Source organism: Clarias gariepinus, chromosome 22 (assembly GCF_024256425.1).
Source record: "Clarias gariepinus isolate MV-2021 ecotype Netherlands chromosome 22, CGAR_prim_01v2, whole genome shotgun sequence".
Taxonomy (NCBI): domain Eukaryota; kingdom Metazoa; phylum Chordata; class Actinopteri; order Siluriformes; family Clariidae; genus Clarias; species Clarias gariepinus.
Genome location: NC_071121.1, coordinates 20,041,839 through 20,068,282, shown reverse-complemented (window position 1 = coordinate 20,068,282; position 26,444 = coordinate 20,041,839). Strand labels below are relative to the sequence as shown.

The 26,444-nt window shown below is 38.8% G+C and overlaps 1 long non-coding RNA gene across 2 annotated transcripts; it reads right to left on the bottom strand.

Moving 5' to 3' along the window:
* On the bottom strand, nt 1-25,051 carry LOC128510366 (uncharacterized). 2 transcript variants are annotated; one of them, XR_008356109.1, is made up of 5 exons: nt 24,939-25,051; nt 24,642-24,739; nt 22,056-22,094; nt 21,228-21,263; nt 1-4,756 (listed from the first exon to the last, which is right to left on the bottom strand). It is a non-coding gene; the product is annotated as an uncharacterized LOC128510366 (long non-coding RNA). The 2 variants fall into 2 exon arrangements; XR_008356108.1 differs by having other exon boundaries at nt 24,642-24,765; nt 24,939-25,040.
* Nucleotides 25,052-26,444: the final 1,393 nt, after the last annotated feature.

The window sequence follows — 26,444 nt, the reverse complement described above, 5'->3', positions numbered from 1 at the left end:
TTGAAGTCAAACCCTTTAATTTTATTTTCAGATTAAATGGACATTAGATGATGGGTAAGTTTAATGTTTGATCAACATCCACTTGTAGGTGTGAAAGAGAGAAAGGATCTCTCCCTCACACGCACACAGACACACACAAAAATTCACTGGTTTCCAGTTCAGGAACAGGGAAAGAATGCAAACTAAATGTGTGTGCATGACTGATCATAGGAGTGAGTGCTGTATATGTATAACAGCATTTAGGAATACTAATATTTAATAGTTAAATATTAAACTTTTTTTTTAATTTCCCGTCAAATAACCCTGTCGTCTCCTCCCCCAACTTTTTGTTAAGTAATTTACTTTGATTTTTACATTGTTGGTGTCCAGTGACTATTTTACAATGGTCATATTTTATATTTTTTTCACATAAACCATCATAATAAATTGTCAATAAAATGTAATAAAGGTTGTGATAACATTTGTTTTTGTTTTTTTGTTTTGTGTGGAATAGTTTTGTTTGCTCATGTGGAGTTGTAGCAACTGTAGATTCTGTCCTGGTCAATCATAAACGCTAGCAACGATCTTGTTTTCGCTAGCAACAAGCAACTGTTTGCTTGTTAGCAACAAGCAAACAATTGTTAAACGCTAGCAACAATCTTGTTTTCACCAAGGTGCATCCTCTACTGTAGCTCTGAAAAATGGAGCCAATGCACAATTGAGAAAACAAGAAGTTCCTTGAATGTCCACCGGGGGCTGGCTCCAAAAGTGAGTCAATCCACATGTTAAGATAAGGAAATAAATACGTTTACAACATAAAACGAAGAACAGTTTGGTTTCCATAGCTAGATTTCCAATTCACGACAACTGTTATTGGTGTATTTTTATGTTACTAATCAGTTACAGTTACATCAAGCTATAAAGATGAATAATTAGGACTGCTAGCAATGTTCAATTAAATGCATCAGCATATGAATTAACGTGAGTCACTATTGGATTTTAACTGTTGAAGCTAAGCTTGCTAGCTTCTGGGTGGTAACTGAGTTAGATAGGTATGTTCCAAACAACAGCCAGTCTCTCTTTGTTCTGCTCATTTGCCCATTGATGGATTAACCAGAGGTTTAGGCGACGTCAGCTTCACAGAGGGTTAGTTTTATACAGTTTACAGTATGTTTTTCACACACTATTCCATTTGACCCCTCGGACCATTTTCTTGTGCCAAAGCCACAACTATTTCCTTCATAAGAAATGTTATTTCCCCATCCTTTCACATCAACACCGCTATCTTGCTCTTTGCAGATGTAATGGGGAAAATTTTGACATTCCAAGAGTGTCAGGCACCGATTACCTCTCTCTCTTGTTCTCTTCTAGTGAATTTATGATGAACTTCGCAAAGGTCACCACCATTCAGGCATTCATTAGTCATCAAGCCTGCGTGACAAGTCACTTACATTCTAGGCAATGAGACCCCACACAAAGGCAGAGAAATCTACCATCTCTGTTCTCAACCTTCTGGACCAGTAAATCACCAAATTCTAATCTCCACTCTTGCTGACTTGGACATCAGATTTGCTCTGACTTCGTCTTTGATAAATCTATAGGAGCTTTAGCCTTTTCAGATAGCATGCACAGGTCAGGTATCATTAGTTTAAAGCATTACTGTTGGATTTCCCCAGAAATTAGTTCTTGTTTCACTCTTGTTCTCTATCATATTTTTTTTTGTTTTCATCCTGGTTATGTTTACACTGGACCTGAACTCAAGACTACATTTCTAGTGTCATGTCTAGATCACTGGTTGGGACCCATATCACTGTTACACTGATAATGCTTTTCCTTCTTCCACTTCTTCAGTGTTTTAAAAGAAGCCTCTTTTTTTGAGAGATACATCATCTGAAATGTAATCTGTACACAACAGAACTCTTGGATACTGGATTAATGAATCACCAATGACACTGTTGAGAGCCGGTAACTACACATATGGCTAGAGATCCTGGTGTGATTTTGCAATAATTTCCACTGTTAATTCCAAGATGCGTATTTGCAGTAAGCTTATGTTGAAGACTCTTTCAGCGCAAAAAACAGTTTGGCTTTACTCTTCTACAACTGTGTTTAATGATCAAATATTTGTGGACAGCTGAATCTTTTCCTGAACGTCATAGACCAAAATCATGGGCATTAACATGGATTTGGTTCACTTGCTGCCGCTTTAACAGCCTTTAATCTTTTGGAAAAGCATTACTTTAGATTTATAATGTGGTTATTGGGGCTTGTGCCCATTCAGCCAAAATGGCCTCAGATGCTATTTGGGATGGCATGGCATGCAGTGGGCATTCCCCTTAATTCCATTCAGTTTGGTTGGCTCATGTTCTTGCACACCTAACTTTCTGGCAATTTCTTGTTTAAAGCATGATGCAAATAATATATATATTTTTTAAAAGAAATTGCAAAAAAAAATACACTGGCTTTTAAACTCTTAATTAAGAGTAGGCTAATACTACTAATGCTGCATTTACAAATTTCAAATGTATTATGCAATGCAGCATAACTATTACTTATATAGTAAGTGGGTTTATAATCATATAGTATAAACCCAGAATATGCGGTGTTTAAGTTATGAAAGAATATATTATTAATACAATCCTTCACAATAATTTCTGGTAGAACAAAAAGGTTTATCTGCAAATCAAAAGTACCAGTAGTTAAGTACTTGGAGAGTTAAAAGTCAAACCCAGACTTGAGATGGAATTTCCCATGAATGAAGATATAAGACGTAATGACAGAAGCATTATGTCCATGAATGACGATCCCAGCCGAGGTGGCTCTGAGCCTTTTGCAGTCGTTCCAGTAACCATGCAGTGAGTAGTTTTGGCTGATCCTTGAAGATTGTTGATAACTTGTCCCCAGCTTGAGGAAGTGAAGCATCTGTCTGTGGCAACTGTATAACTGTATAAACAATCATTCCCGAACACCACTTGCAAATTACAGAAACGTCTGGGGGTTATTGCCACATCCTCAGTACAGTCCTGAACGTGCTCCATTTCCACATGTTTGGGCTATTAAAGACTTCCTAGAAGGACAACATTTCATACATGAAGGAGGCAGTCTGATCATGGCTCTGAGCATACTGAGAAAACTCTCCCCACTGACTTCTTGTAGACATTCGGCATAGCAAAACATCTGTTTGTTTTTTTTATGTGGTTTTGCCAACTGTCAGAAATGTGTTCCATGTTTTCAAAAAAAAAAAAAAAGCCACGCAATCTCCATAGACAAGCACTGGGAGTAGAATAGGTAATATTGAAGAGGCTAACTTTAAATGTAGCCCCATCACAAGATGCCTGGTCTGTCCTGGTCAACTGTAAGTTAGTGGAATGGAAGCATCTAAGACAGCACCTCAGCTACGGAGCAATACATCACAAATGCAAAGTGGTGCTGGCAAATGTTCTGAAGCATGTAAGATATTAAAAGAAATCACTTATCCTTTATTAAATCACTGCAGAGTTCCAAACTGCCCCAGGAAGCAATATCAGCATAAGAACTATGCTTTGGAAGCTTCATGAAAAGGGTATCCATGGATTTCCTGTTCCAGCAAGACTGTGCCCTGACATAAAGACATGGTTTAATATCTCCAGTGTGGAGGAACTTAAGTGACCTGCACAGAGCCCTGACCTTAACCCAACTAAAAAAAAAAAAAACGTTAAAGGTGAGCTGAGCTTTCCAGACTTCCCAAGTATTATATGACATGAATGGACACATGAATCCCATTGACACTTTTCAAAATCTTGTAGAAAGCCTTCCCAGAAATGGCGCCAAGTGTTTCGACAGCAAATGAGGTCAAAATCCATTTAACCAAGCATGGGTGTAATGGTTAGGTGCCAATATCCATTTAACCATAGGATGTCGATACTTGTGTATAGTGTAATATGCATACTTAATTCCTGTGTGAAACCACCATTTGCAAACCCATCAAGCACCATGATTAAACTGGTGCTCATCAAGACCATTCCAGGAAAGCAAGACCAAAACTTGCAGTACCTCTGCTGCAGAAAAGAAGTTCACTTAGAGTTACCAACCTCAAAAATCCCCAGTTTTCGAAAGCATTATGAAAGCATTACAGAGCATAAGAAGCGGACACATCTCAATATCAACTGTTGAAAGGAGATTATTGCATATTTTAAATGCCTTCAGCATTGCTTTACAGTGTAGAAAGAAATAAAAATCTGGAAAGACAATGGAGTTAGAAGGAGTGTCCAAACTTTTGACTGGTAGTGAACAATATATCTGATTGCTACTCTTACAGTATTTTATGAATAAAAAAAATCGTCCAACCTATGGCATTTATTTATCTGTGTAATAGTTCTGCAACTTACCACTTTCCACAAACATCTCTTCAGTAATGTAGCAGGCAGCAGAAAATTATTCATTTCTTTTCTTTAAACGCCGGTTTCTGTCCTTCATTGTAACCGATTTCAAATGGTGCTAGAAACCCCAAAAGACTCTGAACACCAGAAGAAATCGGTCAGCCTTGGTGACAGGACATGATCTAGATGTTTAGTAAACTAAGTAAAACTGAATTTTCAAAATCATGTATCAATTTAGAGAAAAACACAGAAACCACAGGGTTTTTACAAACAGAAGGATGTTTCTCCCACCCCAAGAACACTGATTTCAAATGGTGCTAGATACTGACAGGAACACTCTAAGCCACCATCTGAAACCAGCTTCCAAGAGGAGTCACGTTTCTCCACTTTCCCGGGATCTCCTCCTGCTCATCGGTTTGCTGAAATTAACAGAAAACAGAAAAAAATTATTTAAGACACAAGTATTTACTTTCTATGCCATGTTACATTATAAAAAATATTGTGCATTAACCAGTGCATTAAATAGCAACTCACATGCATGATTACAGTTTTAACATCCCTATATTACATTTTTTATGAGGCAATCGATACTTGTTCCTTGTTGGCCCAGACCAACGTTCACTTTCTTGTTAAGATACATTGTCAGAAATAGTGAGAAAAGGATATAAATGCCAATCATCTGGGTTCAAGCACTTCTTGGCAAGTAGCAATGAATACTAGCTAGATGGTAGGTGCTATTCCACCAACACAAGCTCATAGACACCCAACATGGCCATGAGGCAAATGTCACTGTGATTCACAGAGTACATCATTGTTTCTTTCCTGAGAGTTCAGCCAATTTTGGGTGTTTGGATTCCCATCCACAGGTGGCTGTGTGGGGTTATTGGGATTCAAACTTGTGATCCTTTAAAACTATTATCATAACTTTTATCATAGAAGCATCATTTTAACTCAATAGGCAAATGCTATGGAAATTAATAAAATAAAAATACCTTTAAGCACTTTCTCAAAGTCTCATCAATGTGCTGTTAAAATAGATGTTTTAAAGCAGGTAAATTTAAATGTTTTAAAGCAAGTAAACTCATTTCCTGTGCTGATTATTACCACACTACAATCCTGTAATGGTTTATACAATGGAACCTTGGTTGCCAAACATATCGGAGTACGAACAAATTAATTTATGACCAAAACATTTGCCTAAAATTTGTCTCTGTTTGCGAACTCCTCCTTGGATCACGACCCAGAAACCCCCATCCCAAGCTGCTATCAGCTGAACAAAGGTACAAGTGTGTCACCCAGCATTAGTTTTGCTCAGTCTTTTTTCGTGGATCCGCGCACATACAGTAATAAAAGAATTTAGTGCAAAGTGGTGTGACGTCCAAGCTTTTGCCGAGATGTATCATCCTAACAAAACTAAATCTTATAAACGATAATGCAGAGTCTTTTTTGTTGCACAATTGAACAGCAGAAACAAATGTCTCTGGATAGATTTCTAGTGAAACCGGCTGCCATGTACAAACCAGCAGTCAAGGGGGAAAAAAAGAGAGAGAAAACCCCTGAAGGAGAATTACCCAGTGTTATTATGGAAGTGAACTCTCCTTCCAACCACCAACCGCTTTCTCACCCATCTTTCTCTCCTTCATTCCTTCACATCAGCGTGTCTCTCTAAGAAAGGTACATTCGGTCTATGACCAAATTGGGTTACGGCCAGAACTTGGAAACAAATTACGTTCATGAACTGAGCTTCCACTGTATTAACTATAATAATGTTTTTGAAAAACATGAGACTTTCATAAACTATCAAGGATTGCTTTAAAAAGGATTGAAGCAATGGTTATATGCAATACAAAGACCCTCTGTATGTACCATTCAAGTTAGGTATTATAAAATTGTTATTTGCTGCTTTTGGCATCTTATGTTTGTAATAAACACACATTAATGGACGTGTTTAGCTGTGTTAGTAAATGCCAAATAAGTTGTATATATAAAGCTGTATTTATAACACAGAAGTTACAAAGAAATTGACTAGCGTGAATATTACCTTTAAAAAAAAAAAAAGGTGAAGCAACTTAATTATATTCCCAATGTTTTAAAATTTAGGTTCAAAAAAGACATGAATCAGACATGAATTCCATTCTACACTGGATAAGTGGCAGTATACTGGATGTCTCCTTACTCACAAACCAAGCAACAGAGCCAAAGATATCAAAGAGGAAGCCTTTTCAACCTGCCAAACACTTCCAAAAAGGTCTGACTAATACTGCCCACTCCTACATGCTCTTGACCAAGTCTATCCACTATAGCGGAAAGTTTTACCGATTACACCAGTGATTATTATTATTTTTTATTTTAGTTGAACTTAATCCAATAAATAAAGAAATACCAATTTTAAAATCACAGACCCCTCAGAAATATCACATTATAACCTTTAAGCCACCTTGCATGCCTTTGCACTAGATATGTTATAAAACAGGAGAAAATAAATGTCAGATCAGTCACAATGGAGAAATGCGGTCAATCGGTATCCACAACCAACTAAAGGTATGCAACAATAAGCAAGCTGTAATACTAAAACATATTTATATATACTTACTCCCGCACTAAAGTACACGAAGTTCACGGTCATGTGAACAAGTTCCAGATGACTTTTGTGTTTTGTGACATGACACATTATCATGCCATTATACTGTGGGTAGATTGTGGTCATAAAGGGAGGTGCATGTGGTTAGCAAAATACCCAGAAAGATGGAAGTATTCAAACAATGTTTGATAGATATTAAACAGTTCAAGGTGTGAGACCTATCACTCACTAGCAGCTGCCTGAACTGTTAACACATGACCGATTGGGTTCCGTGGATTATTTGGTACATGCTGCTTATGCCAAAACTTTGCAGCCCATCTGCCCCAGGGTTTAATGTGTTGTTAATTCTGAGATGCTTTTCAACTTAACATGGTTGTACAGAGTAGTTATTTTGTGTACCCAAAGCCTTTATGTCAGCTCAAACCAGTCCTGGCATTCTCCTCAGACTTATTTCATCAGTATGATTCTGCCTGTAAAAATGTAGCATAAGCTTGTGACTTCATGTTTAACGTGACAATCGTTTCGTGCCCCTCGACTATTACCAATTGGCAATAACATTGTCTGTTTGCTTTAAGGGGGGCAAACATTTGCCTACATTACATGGTCAGAAACAGCTGCAAAACCAAAGTGGGGCTCTTTATAAAACAGAATCTCAGTTGCAATGCAAATTTCTGAGTAATCACCCCCTAATTTTTTTTTTCTCATACTGGAGTTAAATAAAAAAAAAAAAAAACTGGGTGTGCACGTGCTTTTATTGGAGCTTGCATTGCTTGCAACAGCAGGGGAAAAAAGCAATATCTAAAATACTCAAACTTGCTAGTCTGCTGCCAACAACCATGACCACCTTGTCACCAAGATCACATTTTTCCCATTCTGCTATTTGTAGTAAAACAATGACGGAAGCTCTAGACCTTTTATAGGCAGGATTTTATGCATTGCCTTACTACCACATCATTGGCTGAGTGGATACTGTAACTGCATGAATAAGCAGGTGTACAGATTTTCATGTTGTGAAGTGGAGGGTGAGTATACAGGCCAAATATTTAATGGCTTATTCCCTAAAAGCCAGATTTTAGGCACATGGACCAAAACTCCTTCCAAAAACAAATTCATCACGAGCTGAGCCAGGTCATTTTTCCAGAAATAATTTGTGCATCACATGATTTGCATAAAAATGGAATTCAAAAGGTTCCTGCACTCTCAATAATCAAAATGGACCAAACTTTGCTTTTTCTTGTTGCTGTGGTGGTACCATCGAGAGTGCCTGTTCTATAACTTGTGTAGAACAATTATATAGAACAATTAATTTGCCTCTTTGATGGTATCACCCCAGTGACAATGAAAAGTTAAATGGGTAGTACCATTATTTCCAAGTGCGTGTTAACATAAACACATTATATTCACCTAGCCTATTTACTAAAATGTGAGTGCAGCTGATTTCTCTGATTACATTTGCAAAACTGACTGTGCTGCAGATTGTGTGGGCCTGTTTACTGTTAGCTTAAGGGAATCAGTATCTGTCCTACAAATTATAATCTCCCTTATGGCAAGTATGTCACAGTACAAAGGCAACAGGAGACACCTGACCAGTCAGCCAGTTCATGGCAGGACTTATAAGAGGTAAAGCTAAATCTATCATCGTTTCCCTTTTTAAACCACATCCAAACTCAAAACACAACAGTTATAAGAATATTTCACTACTCTGCTCTTTATAGTCACTAATTATTTCTCATTAACTCTCACTCAAAACTCAGGAAAACACGCATGGTCTAAAATATTGCAAACCCATATACACACACAAGGTTTGATGCACTTGACTCCTTTCTATCATAGCGTTAACTTTTTCAGCCATGTGTGCTACCGTAGCTGACTGATAGCTCAGACCAGACGGGCTTCCTTCACTCCCCCTTGTGAATCAGTGAGCCTTGGGCACCCCCCTAAACCTCTCCAGGTATTCACTGATTGCCTCCATTGGGACAGATTTTCATAAGTTCTAATCACTGCATCCTAGGAACACCCCACAATACCTGCAGTTTTGGGAATCCCCTGACCTAGTCAACTAGCAATCATAATTCAATATCAATCAGAGCCTTACAAATCACCCACTTTTCCTGCTTTAAAAACATTCATTCTAAGAGTAAACTGTTCACATGTTCACTAATATTTCCCACTCATTGATAAGTGCAAAGAGATAGTCAATGTTATTCACTCTAAGTGGTATTATTGCTATGGTTGATTGCTGTATACTACTACATGAAGTAGACAACATAGTACGAGTAAAGTATTTATTGAGCTACTTTTGAATGACAGATAATGATATTAGTTGTTCAGTGTGTAGCCTGCACACTGAACACTGATATCCCTTAAAAATTTTCTATTCAGCCTCACTGATTCGTGGTTGTCTTAAGGCTAAACAGCTGTTTAGTCCGAATCCCTTGAGTTTTCTTTGCATTGTGAGTGTGGAAAATCTTTTATTTTCATTATTACACATAGCCATGAGTTCTACTACTGCATTTTTATTAACTTAAAGTTTAAGTGATCTCCCATCATGCTTATTCAGAATGTTTTTTTCAACCACATTTCTTCCTTAAAGATGATGGTTTACCACTATCCTTCCAGGTTTTTATTAATTACTAGTTTTAATAATTTTGGTAGTTTCATATCCCAAGATGTAATCTTTGCTTGTGTTAGACCAGTAATTTGACCTTTTTGAAACAGAGCAACATCTACAATAGGTGGCTCTTACCTATTTGTTTAGTTAAATCCTAATGATGACGTGTGTACTTACACAAACACACCCACTTATCAACACACCAACAACCCATTTTACAAAGAAACCCAACACTAGTTTCTATAAGGACTATTATGATTATCAGTCGAACAACTTTAGAGAATCTAGCAAAAGCAAAGGCAGGACCATTTAATCTTATTCATCACCCCTACCAGACATCGATAATGGCCTCCCACAAGAGCTGACAGGCAGGTTTAAAATGTTGATTGGATAAAAGGAAATACTTTAATGTGCCTTTAAGGAATGATTACTGTCTGTGATGGAGGATGTTGGACAAGTAAATATAAAACACTATACAATTAGTATCTGATTACACATTTCTGAGTAAAAGCCAGAGTGATAGAATTCAGGATATATTTAACCTAATTTGGTCACTTGCTAATACCCCACCTCTCCAATAGCTAGCTCCCCTACCACATAACAACTACCGGGCATATGCTCCCTTTGGGCAGCTCTGGCTGCACCACATACTCTGTGAGGGAAAACACTATCTATTTACCTTTTTTTTTTTACTTCCATGATACCCACAGATTGGCTACTGTCACTTTAATAACCTGGGTTGAAAGAGTGAGAGAGAGAGAAAGAATTCAAACTCACGCTCTCCTGATAATTCTCCTGATAAAAAGGCAAATACTTGCACCACATTGGAGCCCCAAAAAGTTTACTTTGTTTTACTCTTGAACTTTTTTTTCAGTCTAGACAAACATTAACCTAATTTTTATGAGTATTCAACAGCTTGAGCAAGGGCCTAGCTGTCCATGGGAATAATTTCCAGCAACGGCTGAAAGCAGGTCCTTTCACTAATGAGCTTTCAATGAATATGAAAATAGAACTGCAACAATCACGATGGAGGTAGTAACTTAATCTCACCATGGCTGTAATTAATAGATCAAAATTATGCAATCATCATCTTAAAAAAAAAAGTAATAAATTACAATACAATTCTCAAAGCCAGGTCTTAAAGTGTCATATCTTAAATCATTGTACTTCACAGCAACATTTGGTTCTTCAAAGTATTCACACACACTGCAGCATCAGTCGTGTTATAACCTAGATCAATAAGGAAGAAATGTGAGCCTCATAGCAAGGGCTGAAATGCAAGGCTGTCATATGGCAGCGCCTTTGGCAGCGAGTTGACAACCTGAAGGCAAGTGTGTCTCAGCATGCAACACAGAAAATGTCTTACATATCTGACTGTAAAAGAATTCTAATTCCAACAGGTGAAAAGATTAGTTCAGCTCACCTGAGGCAACATGCAATCAAACATGTTGTGAAGATTCTTTTGCACTTACTTCAATGTCCAACGTGTGGTTCTTAAAGGAGTGAACTAGTTAAATGAATTCTGGGAGAAGCCAGTGCACTGTAGAGGTGTGGTGACAAGCACTGCCTAGTGCACTGAAAGACAAAATAATTTACCTGAATGCTTTGGAATGTCAAATCTCACAATACCGCACATCCATAGCGCCAAACTTCCTGGCAGGTAAATGGACACTTGTCTTACCACACCCCAAGCCATGATTTCCTCCAAGCTTTTTTTTTTTTCTCTCCTCTCTCCTGCTTTATACTGCCTACCCTGTCTGATTAAAGGATCTTGTAGGAAGTGGTAAAAGTTCGCAAAAAAATTTCCCTCCCTTCTCTGATCTGTTCAAACACTACATGTATGCTTTTTGGCACTACAATAAGAGGAAGGACAGAAAGGCACACCAAAGGCTTTATCTGCTGGATGGAACAATGTTCAAGGGAGTTTCCCGTGCTCAGAGCATAGACAAGACTTGGTGACAGTTGCTGTTTGGAGGTATCTGGTTGCTTCTAGAGCTTATCCTCCCTCTTGCTTTCTTGCTACTGCGTTTGTTTGTCGTAGCCGGGCCCTCAGTGTGTTACGTAATGTTTAAAAAGGAATTAAAGGTACAGTGTGTGCGTTTTTTTTTCCTAGTGTGACCAGGATGCAGAAAATCTAACAGGGAATTAAGAAGCCAAAACATTAAGCTGGAAAGAACTTTATCTGTAATCTTAAACATTACAATGGAATTAAAAGAATAGTTAAATAAGAATAAAAACACTTATTTGCACCACGATGTGGAAAACATAACGCAAAACCTGTTGGAGCTGAAATAAAAACTTACATATATGCTATGATGTATCTAAACACACTCAGTAGTAAATAACCCCCTTACCTAAAAAATACCGTAAACAAATGGTTCTTACCAGGGACGGAAAAAAATGATAGTTTGGAATCTACCAAGCTCATTTATCAAATGCTTAATGCCATCCCTGATAAAGTTTATCCTCCTTATTTTACTAAGTTCCCATGTCATCTTTAATCTTCGAACAATCAAAGGGCAAACACAAAATCCCAACAAGAGCACGCAAGCACACACACGTCATGAGCATGATGAACAAACCAGGCACATTAACAAAAATTACCAGCTGTCATTCCTATGTACATCAGAGACCAAAGCTCTTAGCTTTGTGGCCCGCCTCATCCATAAAGCACCACACACCCCTGTTGCCCATGGTGCCACCACGTCCAACCAGGCTGTGGCAATGACTGCAACAACAGCTGCACTGCGGGCCACTAGCATTTATGCAAACCCATGTCCTACCTGCAGACAGAGCCGCACGAGGCACTACGGCTATCCGTAGTGCCTCGTGCTCATCTTCTTTGTTCTTCTACAATTTGTTCTTCTAGAACTTGTTTCTGTTATAATCCCAGAACGCACCACGGGTTAAAAGAAACCACAAACTGGTCGGGAGTCTAAAACGGCAAGGAAGCTTCTAGAAACTCCTAAGGAGGGAGGAGAGAATTTCTCTACTTTGCTTCAAAAAAAAATGTGGATGCCGTAGCGAGGCTCTAAAAGTCCGCGAAACAAACAGGTAAAGTGATAAAAAGACACCACTCGAAATCAAGGTGCAAGCATTCTGTCGCTCTAAACAGGAAACTCAGTGGTCAGCCAGCAGAGGAAGAGGGGAGCTGATAAACACCGGAGCAACAGGCACAGATCATCTGCGTCACATTCTCACTCTCTCTCTCTCTCTCACACAGCACTATGACTGGCAACACGAAAAAATAAAAAATAAAACACGTATGCTCTTATAAAATAAGATACATAAGATATTCACATAATCTCACTAACTATATCACTTATTAGATAAACCACATTACATAACTTCCCATCCCAAATTTAGTTATATTCTCCAAAAAAACTTGAAAAAAAAAAAATCATACACACAATATTTAATTCTCCATCTAACCATTAAACACACGACTGTAAATAATAACATTACCTTGTGGCCAATAAGTGGCCCTACTCCACCTGTTAGTTTGAGCTTGCCCAATGGAATTCCTTCTTCAAAAGTGCTTCGAAATTCTGATTGGACGAGAGAGCTGTCGCTTAGCTGCCTGACGTGACTGCTTTCAGAGGTCTAGTGCATGTGAACTGGCCAGCAGCCAGGGCACAGTCACCAAGAGAGCAAGGTAAACAATTTCTCTCTCGCTCTTTCTTTCCCTCTTCCTGATCTGCTTGGCGTGACATTTAGAGTCTTTTCAGCGCAGCCCCATTTTCTCAAGCCATCCTTGTTTTTCGGGGAGAGAGGAAGAGACAGAGACAGACAGTAAAGGAACTGAAAAAGGAAAATGTACATCATACACTGGTGTCTGAACGCAGCAGATATGGCTGAGTCACATGCGCTGCTTTCAGTGGCTATGCAGAAATGAGTGCAGTTGAGGGACATGCTAACAGGATGAGCCGCAGTCCAATTCAGATGAAACCGCCCCGATTAACCAGCACATTCTGACTGCCTGCGTGTGCCAGGAGATCACAAGCATAGTTCTTGTTAGCAATGCTCTCACATTTAACCCATTACAACATGCCCACAGAACATCATCGAGTCCTAAACGCCACAGCCTCAAATGTGTATGATTTGCAAGACAAGGCCAAATGCAGTATGAAGTGCCTCTTCCTCAACAGGCTGGGACCATCACTGGGATGAGAGCTGATACTAAGACTCGGAAGAGCCTACACACCTACAACAGACTTACAGACAGTGCTCAAGGTCTAAGCACTCATTTCCTCGTTGGTCCAAATACTGTTGAAAGACAGAGTATTGCCGTACTATTTTTAAACATTGTTATCTGTCTTTGTGAAGGATGTCCATCATCTTTCTCCTTGAATATAGGAACCTTCCAGAACCTTCCTGTCTTTAACCCTTCACCTGCCCACCTGCTTGCTAATACGCTTTCGACGCGATCACGTATATACACACACATTATATATATATATATATATATATATATATATATACAAATAAAAAGTATGTCAGCTTCCTCCGCATCGGTGTTGGAACCCAGAGCTGCGATTCCGTAGTGCGGACTCGGGCGTCAGATGCAGTGAGAGAAAAGGGTGGCTGAGAATGAGGATGGAGAGGAAAAAGAGTAGGATGAGAGGCGAACGAGTAGACAGAGGGCTGAGGCTCACTCACGGCCGCGCTTGGGCAGGAGAAAAGCATGCGACTCGGACTCCTGTCCTCCTAGCTGCTGCTTTCCTTTCGATGTGAAAAAGTGACGTAGCAACTAATCCAAAAATCTTGCCCTCCCTGTCTCCCTGTCTCTCTCTCTCTCCTGCTCTCTGTCACCCTCCCTTCTTTCACAATCACTCCTCCCTCTGCTGCTTACTCTATTTTCATTGGCTTTTAACAGCAGAATAACTTGTTTTTTTTTTTACTGATTCACATCCATACAAATAGATGTCAAAGACTTTGCGAGCAAACAATTGAATATCTGCTGCAAACGCTCATGCTCCCACAATGCCTTTCTTCCATGCTCTATGTCTCTTCCTCTCTCACTGTTTCTCTCTCTTGTGCACACAGTGTGACGCAGCATTTAATTCTCCAGCCTGTTCTCTCCTCTCTGTTATGGCTACACAAGCCATTCTTCACACGGGAAACTCAACCCAGCATCACAACGGCTCGCTGCTACAGTGTCGGAAATTAGAAAGTTGAAAAGAGAGAGAGAGAGCAATCGCTTGTTTACAATTAAACAGACACAGCCGTCTCTCTCTCTCGCTCTCTTTTCCTTCATGTCCTCCTCTTGCCTCTGCCCTCCTTTAATTGTGTCTCTGCCCATCTAGCTCCCTCTTTCTCTTCTTCCCTCTCTTCCTCCTGTACTCCAGTGTCTCATCTTGTTGTGTGATTACACACTCACGTCTCGGTGAACTGAGATGACTGCGCTTGCCCGATCACCTGACAACCCACAGCTTTTAAAGGCACATAGCTAAGCTGAGCAACCGTTACATAACAGCTAGGCTCTGTTTATGTTGTTCCGTCTCTTGGGTCACATCTTTGAAGGGCAGACACAATCTGCTAATATCAGAACTGCCATTTGTCATTTATAACTACGTACTGTGAAAGCAGACAGAGGAGGTGGAAATCCTAGCAATTAAAGCAGGAATAAAAGTCGACGACAAACACTCGCATTAGCAACCTTAATCAGAGGGAAATAAACCAGTGCAAAATGCAAACGTGTCGGAAACAAATCCTCTCTGTAGGGTAACAACAACAGTGAAACGCAATGTGACTCCAGTATTCAGGTATGCGCCCGAAAAACAGGAAATAGATGTGTATTAAACAAAAAGGGACATGGAAGGTATTGGCTTTTGAAATTCTGCCGCAGGCAGTAAATCAGAGGGCCACCGAGAGTCACCAGGGAGGCTCCACTACCATGGGACATCCTATGAACTTTTTATAGACTTCCTTCTCTCCTGAGGCTTAACTGTTGCATGGCAAGAAACTGCATAAGGATAGCAAATAAACCAAATATATATGTAACGGATTCATAGCAATGTTTTCCTGAGTTAATGATTGGATGACACAAACAATATGGTGTGATTATTCGCATGATTTACCAGTTATGGCATCATGGTGGCCTCGTGGTTAGCACTGTTGCCTCACATGTTTAGGGTTGGAGGATCAAGTCTCACCTCTGGGCTGTTTGCGTGGTTCTTGTTCAGATTATTTAGAGAAAACCTGTTTTCCTCACAGTCCAGGCAGTTTATAGGTTGACTACAGTTCAAAACTGCCCACATAGTATGACTGGGTGTTGTGAGTGTGAGTTACGGGTTATTGCAGCTAACCATCTCTTAGTGATGTCAACTTGAAAGGATAGATGAATAGGTTAATTCACAGTTTTGATAAGCCTTCTCATTTGTTAAAACAGACAAATACAATAAAACTTGCTTATACAATATAATATCATATAATGTAATATAAAACAAATATTGTGGTACAAATCAAAATAAAAACAAAACCCTCCCAACTCGGCAGCTGACACCGTTTGGCATGACTACATTTCCCAGCACGCTACTCTCTGTGACATTATGCTCACAGAGGAGGCACGGCTAGCAGGAGCAGGTGAGCAACTATGGCAAGCAGCAGGAAGATCACACACCAATAAGCCTCTTAGGGCTCAGTTGAAGATAGGCACTGCAAGCAGCACATCAATGGCTCATTAGCACAATGTCACATCAGTGAATTGAGAAATAACTTCTGCCAGTGTTGCAGGAAGCATTGCCAGAAGTGTGCTGTGTGCTGGAGCAGGAGCTAGGGCGCTGTATATCAGAGAACATTAAAACTCTGCCTCTGCTTCTAGTGTTGACCTTTGTTGTAATTTATTTATGTGATGCCTAAAAGAGACTGATTGAACAAAACTGTTTTAAAAAAATTATTTCTTCTTTATAAACCCAGCCTCATAAATGAGCTAAATACATAGTTTAAGGGTCAGAAGAAGCTTTTAGAGTTTGAGTTGAAACATACAGTATATGCAGATCAGGTATCATTATTACCACGGACATTGAAGTGATTAACACTGATTATCTCGTTACAAGGGGACCATGAAGTGGGTGGCATATACTGTATTAGGCAGCAAGTGATCATTTTGTCCTTTAAGCTAATGTGTTGGAAGCAGAAAAATGGGCAAGCATGAAGGAATTAAGCAACTCTGACAAGGTCCAAATTGGCTAGACTACTTGGTCAGAGAATCTCTGAAAAAAACTGCAGATCTTGTGAGATGTCCTTGGTCTGCAGTGGTCAAAACCTACCAAAACTGGTCCAAACAAGGATAAACAGTGAACCAGTGACAGGGTTACTGGGGTAGCTCGGTTCAGAAGATCCCAGGTTCAAACCCCACAACCACCAAGTTGCCACTGTTGGGCCCTTGAGCAAGGCCCTTAACCCTCAACTGCTCAGATGTGTAATGAGATAAAAATGTAAGTCGCTCTGGATAAGAGCGTCTGCCAAATGCCTAAATGTCTGCCAAATGCCTAAATGGTTATGGGCAGCTTAGGCTCATTGATGCGCATAGGAAGTAAATGCTGGCCCGTGTAGGTTGTGTAGGTCCAATAAGAGAGCTGCTGTAGCTCAAACTGATGAGAAAGTAAATTCTGGCTCTGATAGAAAGGTGGTCAGACGAATTAGGATAAATAGTCAAGCCAATGGAGGCTACATGATCCTCTAGGCACTGTTCTGCTGGGAAACCTCGAGTCCTTGGGTCCCATTTACCTGAATGTTACTCTGACGCACATCACTTACCTAAACATTGGCGCTGACCAATTCCTTGATGACAGTAATGACAGTGGGAGTCTCTTACAGCAGGACAATGTGCCCTGACTCACGGAAAAAAAAATGGTTTAAAAATGGTTTGAGGAACACAACAACGATTTTATAGGGTTCACTTAGCTAGCAAGTTCTTCACATTTCAATTTAATCGAGCAAAAATGTCTGATTCACGGAGGCCCCACTTTGCAACTTTCATAACTTTTGGTATCTGGCTCCAAAACATTGGCAACAGATCCTTTATCACATCTTCAGAGGTCTAGTGGAGTCCGTGCCTCAATGGATCAGGGCTGTTTTGGTGGCAAAAGGGGGGTTTATACACTATTATGCATGTGGTCATACTTTTATGGCTTATTAAATTATATGTTTAATTAAACTAGTTATTATTAGAACAGCAAAAAGTAGGAGGATTTCCACCATCACCTTTATTACAGTTGACAATGAAAAGGATGATATCGTAGATGACTAGAGGGAGTAGTTTTTGAAATTATGGCGCACATGTTCATCTGATGTCAACCATCAACAGCACTGATTGTGATCACAGGATCATCCCCATAAGCATTTTAATGTTAGGCTTTTACTCTCACTGATTCTCTATTGTATTAATTTTTAACAGGGTCGCATAACGTCTGAAGCCTTTCAAAGGGGCTCAGGTCACTGGGTTGGGTACACCATGGATGGTGTCAAAAGCAAACAGTCATACACTGTGAAAACACCAATAGGGAGGAAAACGGAGTACACTGAGGAAACCCACCATGCATAAGGCAGAAACTGAACCCTCGACGCCAAAGGTGCTGCCTTGCTAATCTTTTAACTCATTTAAATATTGTTACTTCAAAAATTAGGAATATAATAAAACTGATTGAGATGAACTGACACAATTCTGTTTTCAATCAGTCTGACGGAGCAATACAGTGGCAGTCAACAGTACCAAAACACTCTTTCTGAAAAGTGGCTGTCATAACCCCCCTAATTCATCTTAAATAATTTACTCTGCAGGGGTTGGGTAACACCAAGCCAGCAGAAAAACACACAAATAAACCAAAGCTCAAAAGGCTTTAAATTTGTACTAGGTTTCGTGCGCATACTGTACATGCAAGTGTGTATGAGCTATGCAGCAAAATCTCGTGTGAGACTCACAGACATCCTAAAGGCAGCACATTTCAACCAGCCTGGTTGCCAATATTAACTGCAAGCAACGATGAGCGGGCCCAAGCACCCTGCGCCATTGCCACGTGGACACACTAGAAAGACAGTGCATGTGCTTTCTGGGCACAGTGGGCACATGCATTTAAAGAACACCAGACACTAAGGCAGCCTGAGGGCAGCAGATTCCAACAAGTCCGCCAATTTTCATGAGTTTTTGAGCATGGTAAGACCCTCAAAAATCTCCAAATCTTGAAGAAAAAAAAATCCTTAGGATGACAATAGGGCCCTTCACACATTATGACAACACAGGGTTGATGCCATAGTGCTTGGGCCCTAATAACAATCCTTAGGAAAACAATATGGCCATTCACACACTATGACAACATAGGCCGATGTCATAGTGCTTGGGCCCTAATATAAAAGTGTAAAATTTGTTACTGTGTGGCATGGTTATTGGTGGCAGATGAGCAGGTTTGAGTATTTCAAAGAATGCTGATCTCCATAAGTGTCTCTGAATTTCACAGAATGATGAGGAAAATCTAGCAGGCTGAAACACCTTATTGTAGAGGAAGATAAGTGAAGAATAACCAGACTGGTTTGCGCTGACAGCCAAGAACAGGAATCTGCAGCAATCATGAGCACAGACTCACAGAAATGTTAGATGTTTTCTGTTTTCTGCAATACTTTTATCCTCACCATGGTTGTAAAGAGTGATTAAGTTACTACGTCCTGCTGTTCCCACCCACAGAACTGGTACTCACGCAAAAAAAATTTTTCCCCATGCCAGGTGGTATAAACTTTAGCGACTGTATAAACTTTTGTCCTGTGGGACAATCAGAAATTGTTCTTGGTTTTTCAGCTGCTCCCATTGAGGGTTTGCCACAGCAGACCGTCTGATCTGCACAACAACTTGGCACAGGTTTTACGCCGGATGCCCTTTCTGGTTCAACCCTCCCATTTTATTTGGGCTTGGGACCAGCACTGCATCCAGCGGCTGGGAGTTTGGGCATTGGGTGGGAATCAAACCTGGGACTTCCCTTCCGCATGGCAGTCGAGAAAACTACCACTGAGCAACCAATGCCCGTCGTGTCAATCAGATATGAAATCTCAAAAGGCAAATAATATCACACAAATTTGAACATAGCTGAAATAAGCACAATGTATGATTAATTGCCTTACTTTTGACAAATGCTGGTGAAAAGCAGTGCAACTACAGATAAGCAGAATAAAGGCTGGACCTAAGTGAGGTGTTGACATAGGTTTAGTTGATAAAAAACTGTGTAATGGTGTAATTCGTTTTCTGCACTTAAGGGAGCAGTGATATCAAAGATATCCAAATGAAGAGCCAAGCCCATCATGTGGTTCCATCACAGCCCATAGAGAAAAGAAACTGTTTATTTGAAACAATAGATGCTTCCTTCAAGAAGGTTTAATCCAACAATCCTATTCAAAACAGGAATATTGTTGTCTATCTGAAATAACAATCATCTATAATAATGAGGTCACACATGGACCAATTATTTTCTTTATGAAGTGCCTTGTAAAAAAGCCTCATTACACGCATGTTATTTCCCCTTTTCCAGTGGGTCATTTCCCACTCTGTGTTGTTTTTTTGTGCATGACATGGTACTATAGCTAATGAGGCATGTTAACCCTGGTCCTTCCTTTCTGCTATTTCTATACTCGGTCATTCAGCAGGAGGTGACAGGCCCAGTTAATTTTAGCTGCGTCATCTCTCTTGTGAGTTCCACTTCCTGCAGCTCAATTCGTCAGCAGTAAAGGAGCCTCGGGGCCTGGTGAAAAAAAAAGGTAGTTCTTTGCTGCCTCACTAGAAGCCCAGGCCCCTATGACGCACATGAACTGCCTCTGCCATTCACAAAAGCCACGGAAAATTATAGTTTTAATCAATGCTTAAAATAAAAAAAAATGGAACACTTGCAAATTGTGAGGATTCAGCTCATTCCTCTTAAAAATGCTAAAATGATTCAGCTGAAGACAAAAAAAAGGCAGAGTCAACAAGTTCATACTGCAAAGCTTAATTGCTCTGCACTTCAGCATGATAAAATAGCTATAACTGCAGCTATTAAATCTTAGTTCTTATCAAATCAAAGTTATCTACATTCTGAAACGACTTCAGATTTCCATTTTAATTTCATCACTGGCATATTTCAAAATCATTTTATCCCAGAAATGCTAAAACAAATAATAATAATAATAATAATAATAATAATAAGACATATGGATTAGGGTAAGATTGGTGAAATTGAATATATGACTGCTATAGACACTACATTGTGTTACGTTTATAAGCAACACACACACACACACACACACACACACACAGCTTGTTTGTGTAGAGAAAGTGCCCATGCTTTGTCATAATCCATAATAACTTTCAAGTCACAGATTAATTAAAATATTTAAATTACACATTATAGTGCCTATAAAGAAAAAAAATGGGTTACAGAATGAAAAATCTCACCACAAACTTTCTCTGAAAGATGCAAAAGAAATTTCTTACTGTGTCTCATTTAGTTAGTGCCTCTCTTCTATCATTCATCTCCTTGCTTAAGTGTCAGCTCTTTTTGTAACAGTAATTAATGTCTGTGCATTCCGCTATAAATATCAATTGCAGACAGATCCTATGAAAAGAAACTTTGCAGGAAAAACTTACTGACAATTAAAGAGGTATTGCAATTAACCTGCTTGATTAATTCAAGGAATCATTTTGGCCATAAATTGTGCATGATAAGAGCACACTTACCCTGTGTGCCTGGGAGCATGCTCCACTCTTCGTTAACTGTAAAACATGAAATGCATTAAAGAACAGAGGAACTAACAACCTTTCATATGACATGACTGAACTCTGGTCATTTATAGGTTGCAAATTTCTGCCATTTTTTCTTACTGATAGTTGAATATATATAATATAATACATATATTAATATTTAGAGTAACAAGATGCACCTTTTGCCTCCCTTTAAGTTGTACTGTTAAACAGTTCTAAAAGCACAATTCAAACAAATTAGTTATGTACAATATACAATAAAGGCTGTTAAATTCTGCTCTTGCTTCCCTGTCTTCAATAAACAAGGCTGCTAAAAAACACAGCATCCAAGATTGTGCAGCATTTAAACTGCACATTGCCTACAAAAATATATCAGCTACGGAGAAACATCATGCAAAATAAGTATTTACAATCAACAAAATTCCTTAAGGAATTTTGAATATTGAATAATGATGAATAATTAACATCCAGGTTTTGGCCTTATGTTAATTTCTAATGTTATTTATTGAAATTTCAAAATTTTTGTATTATCACCGATTTTTAATAGAATTTGCATTTACATTTAATTTCTCTGCTCTAGCCCTTTCCCCAAAGTGTAATGTACTGACATCACTGAGGGCAACAATGTTTAATTATTACTATTACTTACCGAAAAAAAAAAGGCTTTCCAAAATATAGAAAAATTAAACTTTATGTTTAAGGAATGATTCTAATTGGTTGATCTGGTTAAATTAGTATTCATGTCCTTTTTGGACATCCACATCTGTCTTTCAACAATAGCACAGAAAATAAAAATGGACAGACCTGGAAAAATGACTGATGAGTACAACTGTTCCAACAGCCCTGAAAAAAGGAAAAAAGCATTTAGATACGTAATGCATACCAACATTTTTGGCTTATATAGTTTTAAACATTTTCTCTCAGATCGGGATATGCATTAAATCGTGATACTTACAGAATTGCAATATGAATCGAATCAGCACCTAGGTATCGTGATATCATATCAGGTGGTCCCTTGTGATTCTCATCCCTATTGCCAGGGGTCACAAATGACCTTCCATTTCAGTTTGAAGACAGAGACGGGTATTTTTTCCTTTCCTTTAATTCACTGAACCCTTATTTTTTTAAACCTGATATTGTCCTGACATTGTGAATGGTCTTGTTGCAGGTTTGGTAGACAATAGAGAATTCATTAACGTTCATAAAACTACAAGGACAAACTATTTCAGTCTCAGCTTACACCCAACATAAAATCTTTTAAGAATGAATTCTCTCATGGGAAATAACTTGTTTGTTTAACCAATTATTGCCCAACTAGCGCAAGTACCTGTCGTGATGGGTAAAGAGTTTGTAGAAAAGGTTAAAAGGTAAAAAAAAAAATAATAAAGTGATCAGCTTTAATGTAATCAGTGATTTTATTTCATGTTGAAGCCCACATGCATGTCTGCCTGTCTTTCTGTACAGCAGATCTCTCTGCCTAACTCACTGATGTAAAGAAATAAAAATTTCTATGGTATCTTAAGCCTTGTTGTACTTCTTTCATTGTTAGTCAAAAACACTCCCTGTTCGGTAATCAACGAATGAATCAAAGATAAGAAAACAACAAGTTTTGTCTTACAACAACTTCAGCTCTGTTATTTCAGCAGTGAAAATATTAATTAAGCCCAGTAAAAATATTCAGTTTAGATTTCCTAATTAATACAATACATATTGGTGTAGGTGTTTGTTTACATTGAGCAAGTAGCTTATTAGTAGCTTGGTTTAAAATAGATTATTAAATCCGGCAACACAACTGTTCATAACATTGCTTAAACTTAGCATTTAGATTTTACTTATGGTGCAGGTTAAACCAAGTACTGCAAACGTTTCATTAAATTTTGTCAAGCCAGTTTTGCATGATGCTGTGACATAATCTGGCTGGACGGACAGACAGACAGAATTTTTTCTGAGACTGGTTTTGTGTTCTCCAATGTATGAAATGTAAAGATATTCATTAAAAGAGCAAGTTCTGACCAATGTACAGAAAAAAAACTTTTATTTACATAGATAACTTTAACAATTGTCATTGTCGCAAAGCAGCTTTACACAATCAAAAGAATTATTTAAGTTCAAATGAAATGTGAATGTGTGTGAATCAAAAGGGTCAAACAGTCCCTGATGAGCAAGCCAAAGGCGACAGTGGCAAGGAAAAACTCCCTGAGACGGTAATAGGAAGAAACCTTTAGAGAAACCAGACCCAACACAGAACCCATCCTCATTTGGGTAAAACAGAGAGCAGAAATTGATCTGCATTCATACTGTGTGTTAGGTGGCAGGCAGTTTAGCAAAACAGTTGAGGTTAATTGATGTTAATTGATGTTAATTGATGTTAATTGATGTTAATATGGAGTCCAGGTAGTTATTGAAAACTCAGATAGACTTGTATGAATTTCCAGTCCTGAACTATCGAGCAACTGCAGCCAAGTCAAGTCCTCAGAGAAACAGCTGTCAACATCAGTCGAGGACAGAACCGTCTTCATGGTAGAGTGAAATTGTCCCTACACACCGGACACATCCCAAAGAGACACATGGGGCATCCATGTGACGAGATCTCCAACCAGAAGTGGGGCACCAGCATGAGTCAGACAGGTCCAGGGGGTAGAGGGAGTCTGGATAACTGGCAGCTCAGGAACAACATGTTCCTTTGACTTGCTTGAACCCAGTATGCTTCTGTTAAAGTATATAGGTCTGGGTTGAATTTCCTCAGGGAATCCGTGTTGTCCCTCATCCCTGCTGTCTTTTCGGTGTTTACCGGCGGGTTGGCATCACCTTTTTTCATGCTCTTGATTTTTTTTTAATCACATGAAAGATGACGTAACAGAATGTGTGTCAGAGGTTACGCACAACAGCGACACCTAGCGACGAGTCGCCCTTAACTCCAGCTTTGTTTACATCGGAAATACTGTACAAGGTGCGCACTTGGCTAACAATTTGGCCTGGACTGAGCATTTAACAAACTCGGGGTGTATCGCCATGCAATCTCTGCGGGATTAAATAAACATCATACGATGAAAATAAATCAGTAAATACAAAAATATAATGAAAAAAAAAAAGTCCAGACATATACGTTACATAAACCGAATATAGTCTATATATGTAAGGAATAAGACATCTTTATTACTGAGGATTCACCCGGGTTTTCTTTATTTGATAAATAGACAATGGGAGGATTTGAGAGAAATGTGTGTTAAATGGTCCAGTGAGGAGAGGAGAAGGAGAAATAGGAACTGCGTAACACGCCATCAGAGGCGCGACAACCCGACACACACACACATCTATGTCGCAGCGGCAAACCCGGCTTGTTTTTCCCCCAAACCTGAAAAAAATAATAAGGGAAAGGAAAAAACTTACCCATTCTAGAACCTCCCCCTCAGTAACACCCGTATAGCGCGTGCACTGCGCTGCATCAGGATTTCTGCGCTGACTCTGATGCGGCAGCTGGCTGTAGACTGTACACAGGACAAACTATTGAACACTAAACACACCATAACTTACATTAAACGTTTTGCTTCTTTTAAATCCACTCATAATAACATTCAGGTTACTGCGCGGGCAAACTTCATTCACATGTGACACTACAGCGCACCGTCTCCAGAAACAGGGATAAATAACACAGTGTGTTCTCGCGCACAGACGCGCTGCACTCACCTGATGACCCGGATGATTTGTGTTTTACAAGTTCCCGTCACGCCGCCGGCTCGCTGTCCGTCCAGCGTTTCCGAGATGACCGAGACACCTTGTGCGAGCGCGTCAGAATTTCCACAGCGCCACATTTGAACCCCGCCCCGGTTTCACACACCCCCAGCTTCCCATTCGTCGCCGCCTTTTCTCGTCATCGCAATCACATGCTTTGGACGCGTGTTTACAAACAGTCGATTGGATCACGTGTCGCGGAGCCATTTTGACATGTTTGTGAGTCCAACGAGACGCATATGACACAGCTGTGGTTTCCGCACTACGCGAAAGTTCATGCTAATACACTAAATGACGTTACATTCATTGTTTTAATATTTCTGTACGGCCAAAACATGGTATTGGTGCTAAAAAGTGAATTTTTAGATAGGATCATGTAACAGCATTTTATATACTTATTGCTTCTTATCTCTTGATCCATTCTTTGTTTTTGTTTTTTGTAAATATGCACATTAATATTTTTTCCTCAGATAAAAATAAACACATCATCTAAACACAATTTTATGCAGTTTTATGTAGTGTCCATAACATTTACATTTAGGCATTTGGCAGGTAACTTTTTATTTATTTAAATCTTTCAATGATCTTAATTGTCACTCAGATAAAACATGGCCAATTTAGATTTAACATAAAAAAAGACAATCTAAAAAAAGGGTATTATTCTAAGAAGCTAAATTGTTAAGATATTGCAACATGAATTTGACATGGTTATGGACACTACAGATTTTTTGCTTTTTTTAATCAAAAATCTATTTAAGCAACAATTTTTACAGTTCATCTTCTAGAAGCTTCCAAGTGCAATATCAATACTCGTAAAGAAATATAAATAATTTGCATTTTACATTATTATTGTTATTGTTATTACTAGCGAGAGAAACCAGCAAATCCACTTGTAGCTCTGTAAACCGTAGATGGAAGCAAACTGGCATCATAATTATTTAAATTATATCAGAAAAAAATACTTGATTTCAATATAAATTTAATTGAATATTCTCAAAGTAATACAGAAAAGTTTCATGAAGCTCAATTCAGATTCAGAAATTGAACTCAATTCTGCATGTGATTTTTCTATCTTAATTTGATAATATTAAATTAAATGTATATTGAAGTCAAGACTTTGAAATTTTACAGCTTAAAATGGACTACTAAAATTTTCATGTAAAATTCAGTGCACATTAATCCAAAGATATTGCTATTTAAAGTTAAATATGTCAGTTTAATAAATTCAGTAGTCTTTACATTTCAAAACTAACAATCTAGCCGTGATTACGTGTTAAAGGGCTATTATAGTTCAAATAATTATGATGCCAGTTTGCTTCCATGCAATTATCTTTTTGTGTTACTACACAATTTTTTTAAAGTCTTTATTTCCTTTTGGATCCAGCTCACTGATAATTAAATAAAACTATATAAACAAAAGTGGGCAGCACAGTGGCTCAGTTGTTAGCACTGTTGCCTTGC